We start from the raw sequence: 7444 nt of genomic DNA, 5'->3' as shown, positions 1-7444 counted from the left end.
CGGTAACGGCGGATGTCTTTCCTTCCCGGACATCCTTTTCCACCCAGGCCACCAGCCCGAAACGCGTCGGCTACTTGATCGGAGAGCGCCCTGGGAGATCGAGTAGCCTGATTATACGACGGCCAATTGGTCCCGGTTTCGGCTTTGCTTTTGCGCGTTTTTTTTTTGCGCGCGCGCATACGTCCCGTCCGAACCCCTTCTGCGATCGTATCCTTGTTTTGGGCTCCGGCCGAACGGGAAACGAACGGTGGTTTCCGCGGCAACGCGCCAGAAAAACGGAGAACGAGAAAGTGGCGAAAGACGAAAGGCACACCAAATCGGGGCAGGAAGAAATGCATCTCTCGCCCGCTAAACAGGTGCTGTGCCTGTCCCCCGAAGAGGATGCGTGAGGCCCACTTTCATCCGGCTGGTGGACGCGCAGGACCGAGCGGCTAGATCGTTCCTCAACGATGCGGGAAATTGGACGACACACGGCCATCAATCACCTCTCTTCGGGGATCACTTTTTGCGCTCGGTTTCGTGTTCAGCTGGGGAAAGTTTGGGAAACGGTTAAGGAACTTGTTCGTGGCTTTCAAATCAATGTAAGAATAAACTAAATTTTGTTTGCTATTAAACTTAAGTTTGCTATGTCGAAAGGATCCGCACCGGCGGTTAGCATGGCGTGCATTTGGGGCAAGAAAAATCCCACCAAACTTGCTGCTAATTACCATAAAGTAACCGAATTTTCAGCAATTTACATACGTCAGCCTGAAAAGGTGACACCGGCCCCGGGTGTCGGGGTCCTGCTAGAACCCCGTCCGAGGCCGCTGCGGTGCCCGCTTCTATTATTAACGTAATAACGTTCCCAGCGTGTCGTTACGATCGGATCCGTCAAAAAATTGGATCGATCCGACCAAGCGGACCAAGGATGCGGACCTCGGTCCTCGCCTCGTCCTTGCGGCGTGTCCTCCTGCAGTCACTGCGCTGCGCTCGCTCGCACTGTCATCGGGCGGGCGAACCTGTGTGTGTGGCGGCAACATGCACCTCGCACCCTGGCACTGTAATTTCACGTCGTTACGACTAATAAGAAGTCGTGGCCGTGGCCCAAGAACAGCTGCTCACAATCAAAGATAAACCTTTCCTTTGTCCTCATTCTCACGGGTCCGCGCAAAACACTTTTCTCAACCTCTTCGCCGTCGTCGTCGTCGTCTTGGCCGTTGTCATTCCCGCCGCCGACGGTTTCGTCCTCTCGCGCGGGGTCGTCCAAACGATGTGCAATCCAAGGGGTTTACTTTCCTTTTTTCCCATTTCTCCTCGTGTTTCATCCTGCGTACGTGCGCGCTCTCTCTCTATCTTTCCTGTTGAGCCTCTGCCCACCTCTCTTTCGTTCAGTGCATTCCCGAACATTCGTCGTTGTTTGTTTCCGTTTACCTTCCCAAACATAACTCCGGCATAACTCCGCAGCCGCGTGGTCCTTTCTTCTTTCGAGCATCAGATCAGAAAGTTGCGTCGAGGGGTCTTTTTTAACCGCTGCTGGGTCCTGAACCTATTACGGTAGGGCTCGGCCTAAAGCCACGCAACTGCAACCTGCATTTCCGACGCTGCGATCGAAAAGGATTCGGGGCCCCGAAAGCGGTTGGAATTGATTTATGCTGGAAGCCCCATCGAGTGCAGGTTCTCTCGGCAGACGCATCCTCGGCAGCAGCAGCAGTCCGTGTGTTGAGAAAGAACGAAACTTCTTCGGTGTTCGGTCATGAAGTAGTCCCTTCAACCGGCGGCGGTAAGTCAGTCAGCGTTTTCGAAAGTCCAAACCAGAAACAAAATTCTCTAAAGGAAGGCTTCTTCATTCCAGCGGCACCAGCAATAGGCATAATATGCAAACGAAGTGCTCCTTTCGATTTGCACCCTTAATATCCTTTCGCTTTAAGTGTGCCATCGATTGGCAAATTGTTCACACATTTTAGATCGATTCATTCAGGATCCTGCTGCAAAGAACGAATCACGGTCCAGCGAGAGGGCACCATCGGGAAGCCTAGCACGATAGTTTGGCAAACAATATTTGCATTCCCATTAAGCGTAAAATTTATGTTCGCCCCGTTCAGCGGTTTCCCCTTTAACTTTCGGCACCGTGCCAGGCTACGGGCCTAGATAACCGGCGCATCGTCGTGCGTTGACTCGAATACCTGCAACCCCGTCCGGCACGCACCCAGGGACAGGGGAGAGGACTGCAATTACGCACTGCAACAACGAGGCTTGCAAAAAAGGTTTGCATTCACAAACGGTGCACATTTGTTTGCTTGCACCGCAGTGTGACAACGCAGCGCTTTCATTGTCTGCCTTTATGAGACTGATTTATGTTACGATTGTGTTATTGGATGTCTATTTTTATATGCATACGTCGCCCCGTGGTCGGGCGGCTTCCCAGCTGCCACACACCGCACTGCGGCCTTGCCCTGCTGCCCGCGGGGACAATAAATAAAACAATATTATGACGTGAAAATGAGCTCCGAATGCAGCGCGTCATTTTGGTGCTTTTATCACCCGCCACAGTCCCGTGGCCAAGGGAGAGTGAACCGTTCGCTCAACTTTAAGCTTTTATGTTTACATCGCGCCAACGGTTCAGGTTGCCAAAACAACAGAGCAACACGACTCCGTTTTTGGTCATTAGACCTGCGAAATGGCACACACGGCGGAAGCCTCCGGGAAAGGCTTTCGGGCCGGTGGGCCCCTTTACATCCCCCCCCAAAAGCATTGCGCCAAATCAACCGACGGATCCGACAGTTAACGACGACGACCGCTCGGGCAAGATGTTGTTACCGAACGCGGCCGAAAACATGGCCCGAGCGGGAACCGGCGATGCATCGATTAAAATGGTAATTTGTGAAGTGTAGTTAATTTTAATTAAAAATTTGTTGTTTGTCCCGTGCACTCGGGCCAAGCCCAACTCACCAAACGAAACTAATGACATGCAAACGGCTGTGGCGGCACATTGCGATGCTGAACTCGTGACAACATTCATTCTGCTTCTTCTTCTCGAGTGTGTTTTCTTTCTCCCCAGGACCGGCTCCAGCCGGCGCGGACATTATGCTTCGATGGCACATCGGCACGCATGAATCGCGACGCCTTTTGTGAGCGCTCGGGCCGACCCCTTTCAGGAACAGCAGAGTGGCGCAGTGGAAGCGTGCTGGGCCCATAACCCAGAGGTCCGTAGATCGAAACTACGCTCTGCTATCCAGGAAATGCCCTCTGCGGCGGCAACACACAAAATTTCTTTTTTTCTTTTCGGCGCTTTCGAATTTATTACGCACTCGCACGAGTTTTGTTAATATTTTATGGATCTCAATTAAAATTTTCTCACTTCCGCGAGCACGGGAACCGGCATCGAGATGGTTTATCGTCCACCGGCAGGCCCATCGGTCTCTCTCTCGAGCTTAGCGCACCATTTCGATGAAATGTCCACCGAAGCCTATCGGCACGATAAGATTCGGCCGGTAACCAACATACACGGTAATTAAAACAAAAAAGCCGCCACCGGCCGGTCTGTTGTCCGCCTATCAAACCGCTGGACACTATCAACATCAACGGTTTTATGCCGGCCGAACGGGAACTTCACAAATCAACAAACTGATCAGTTTTGATGTATGCATTAATGAATGCGTAATGCGTTGAATATGCGAATGAATTTAGATTGCGTTCCCGTCGGATCAGCTCCCGGGGGCGGCGGGCGAAAGGAGCGTCACAATTCGGTTCACATGGGCTCGGTTTGAGCTTCGCCTAGTTCTAGTTAACCTAGGCCCGGAACCGAAAATAAGATACTAATTGCTAATCCGACTCGGGGGCTGCGGGTCGGGTATTTGAATAATATTTATTACCTCACCGGGATCCCGGAATTTTGGATTCTTCGCGCCCCCATCAACTCGCGGGTCTCCGTTCTCCGACCAGATCGTCCTGCTGCTGCCGCCATCATCCGTTTTATTAGATTAGGGCCCCCGGGGCGGTTACCATAAATATGCATAATTTCGGGACTGCACCGACGCGATACGCCGGGGCGATCGCTCAACCGCGAGCTGCGCCGAATGCTGCGTCGGTCAAGCCGGCGGTCAAGTGAAAAGTAAAAGGGAGCTGATAAAAACAAAGCGAAAAAACACCCATAAATTAGTCACCTCCTGGCGGACTTGGCAGCGGGCGGTTGGCCGCCGTACCGTATATTCCGTTTCGCTTGCCGACGGGGCACCGGGCAAAACCGCCGTTAGTGGCGACCATTAGCAGCGCTAAGTGGTCAATTGAGAGAAGATCGCGAGTCCCCGCGGGAGGAGCAAACCAAAAAAAAAAAAAACAACAACACACTCACTCACAGGCAACCGAAGCTAAGCAAGAAAAATTAACAAACGAACGATCGCCGCCGCCACCGCCAAGAGCCTGTTCGCGGGCGCGGGCGCGCGCGCGGTTGGGATTATTAAATTTTAATGACCGCGCAATCCGTGACGCGAAAGATGCAGCAAAAAGCCCGCGCCCAGGAACCGGTCACTATCGGCCGGCGGTGCAATACCACTCATTCACACACACACACACACACACATAGCAGTGCCCCGACTGCAGTCCTTGGCGGTGCTACCGGTTGTTGTGTCTTATGCCCGCGTGCCCGCGTCATAAATATTGATGGCCCGAAGCATCGGGCCCTGGGCTGGGCTGCGCGAACCGAAAATACAGGAAATTAACACGGTCCGGTCCCCGAGGGACCCGAGCCAAGGAAACGGACACGCTCGCTCCGCCGGACTCACGCTCGTCATTTTTTTGTTTGCTATTTTTCATGGTTAAATAAATTATTTTTTTACGTTCCAGCCAGCCAGCAAGTCCGCTAGGCAACTGCAACTGCATCGTAGCAGTTGCCGCACCAGCACCGACGGCGGCCAGTGTTTCAATTAATGCACTTTATTTGCCTTAATCATGGTGCGTTTGTGAGATGAATTTTAATCAACACACACACTGGGCCGCGTCGTCAACCGGCGCCGGGTTTGCCGGGCCGGCGGAACGCCCAACTCGCCAACAACTCGCCGTATGTCGCGCAGTTGGTGCAGTTCACTGGTGCTGAAAGTGTCCAAGTTGGGGAATAAAAATGTTGCAGTTACTTCAATGGCTGTGAAAGTATAGAAAGTTAGGTTCTCTGACTTCTGAGACATAAATCTAACGGCGGATGCTTATCGCACACACATTTAATCATTCACTGCGCCTTCAGCGAGCTCGGTATCCGATTTCGAATTGTTCAAAAGATGATGAAACAATTAACCCACTCGAGCATTCGGAATTAACCTTCTCTCTGTGGTCCACAGCACAGCACGGCACGGCACGGCCGTGAAGGACCATTACTGGAGCACTGCGTGGCCTGCTTCCCATCGGCCACGGGCTGAACCGCTTGAAATCAACACTCTTCATGCCCCCCCCCCCCCCTGCTCCCCTTCCCGCTGATAATGGGCCGCGAAGAGAGGACGTGCTGGTGACAGATGCGCGCGGCCGCTGAACTCCGTTCCGCGGGGCTCAAGTTACAATGCTGAGAAATGTTGTTCTCCGTCACCAGTGACAGTTGTTGGTTCGCCCGTGTGTTTTTTTTTTTTGCCTTCGCTCCTGCAGCGCGATGTTCATGCCTTGCGCAGAAATAGGCGATGTTTTGCATTCCTAAGGTCCCGGCAACGCGACCGCCGCTGCGAAGGCCTCCATGTTACAAGTGCCCGCTGCTGCTTCAAGCTGTGCCCGGCCCTCGTCCGCGTCGCGGACGGAGACTGTTTTGACCATTTACAGTCAACCGCACCGAAAGCTGCTCAGGTGAAGGTATTAATTACTTATAAATCTCGACAACCTGGGAAACAAATCGTGATCGCCCCGGCCGGGCCGCGGGCGCGGGCCGGGCGCGGGCTAGGATTGTCATCGGGGGCCCTCGCGCTTGCTTGTACAATTAATTACAACTCCACACAGCACAGCACAGCCAAACCGGCCAAACGGTCCGGTATCGGAACGGTCTAGGTCTACGGGGCTCACAGGTTTACAGGTGTAAGACCTGGACTTCGCACCACACCTTCACCGCGCCCGCGGACACTGGGAAAGACGCTACCGGTGCTGGATGCTCCTGCGCAGTCGTCTGCGCAGTCGTCTTTTATGGGCAACGCAGTAAATTTTATGCACCTTCTGCACCATCATTCATCAAAAGCAGTGCAGCAGTCCTTAGGTGAAACCATAAAATTAAATATACATTAACTACCGCGCGGCCACAGCGGGTGCGGCTTTGTTGGCCACAGTGCGTCGTGCGTCGAAGATGCTGCATCCGGCGGTCCATGCCCATCTTGCACCGGCCAGCAAGGAAGATCATGTCGTGCCAGCCAAGTTGCCGGGCAACGCCGGGTTCGCATTATGCGCGCAGCTGTTTGTGGTCTCGTGGTGCAGCAAGTGCATCACGTAGGCCTGTGGTTGACGGTCGCTGACGGCTACCGTTTCCGACTGTTTGCTACATTGTTACTTTGATTTGCGGCTCGTTTTTATTAGCCCCGATCGGTGGTTGACGTACAAATTGTCGGCAGATGATTTAATATGTTCGCCGCTGCTCGCCAGGCGTTTTAAGTCATTCAAATGGCCAGATAGATTAGTTTAGCGGAATAGTTTAGCGGAAAAATACAATCCACAAAACTGCTGCTGCTGCTGCTGGCCAGAAGCCTGAAGCCGGGACTTTCTTGCCGAGCGCGATCCCGCTGGCTCCGGCATCGTTCGGGATCGTGAGACCGACAGCGATATTCCATTGCCTGCTATAAAAGGGCATTTCAATGCATAATTAAAATTCCGCGTACCGCTGGCTGGCCGGCCGGTTGAGGTAGTTAGAGCTGCGTTGAAATGCGTCGCCAGGCTCCCGCAGCGGAAAGGCACCGAGCTCCCGGTTGGTTGCGATCGATTCGAGCCATTTCCACGAAAACTATCTGCTACTGCTGCCGCCCCAAGAGGAGTTCTGCGGGCGAGTGGGACACACTCGGACACGAAAAAACACAGTCAGCGAGAGAGAGTGGCACTTATCAACACGCACGCTGCGCCACCCCGTGCCGAGGAGATGTGTATAATTAATTCATCTCAATAGCACCAGAAATGGTAGCACCGTACATCAAGTACTTATTTGTGGTCATTACGCCGGGTGGGGTCGGGTCGGGCTCAGGAAAATCATGCCGCACTTAAGCACCACCACCCGGACGGGCGAACGCCAAAGATCGGGTTCGCGCAAAGGACCGGTGCAACCCGATGCACCTGTGTGCGCCGAACGGGGTGCTAGACGGGGTCCCATTTTGTTCTGCCATCCTTGTGCGGGTAAATGTCCAAAAAAGAGGGCACACATTTCGATGGCATGAAAGACGGGAAGGTGAACGGGCTGCACATCACACCCCGATAAGGCGAAGGGGCCGAGCATTCCCAAGCGACAGGTTACAAAATGTGG

At 53.4% G+C, this 7444-nt stretch overlaps 1 non-coding gene across 1 annotated transcript; it reads left to right on the top strand.

The window, feature by feature from the left end:
• Positions 1-3138: 3138 nt before the first annotated feature.
• Positions 3139-3210, top strand: Trnam-cau (transfer RNA methionine (anticodon CAU)). The gene has a single exon. It is a non-coding gene; the product is annotated as a tRNA-Met (tRNA).
• Positions 3211-7444: the final 4234 nt, after the last annotated feature.

The sequence above is a fragment of the Anopheles cruzii genome, chromosome 2 (assembly GCF_943734635.1).
Source record: "Anopheles cruzii chromosome 2, idAnoCruzAS_RS32_06, whole genome shotgun sequence".
NCBI lineage: Eukaryota > Metazoa > Arthropoda > Insecta > Diptera > Culicidae > Anopheles > Anopheles cruzii.
The sequence above is the reverse complement of the archived record's forward strand: the minus strand, read 5'-3'. Positions and strand labels throughout refer to the sequence as shown.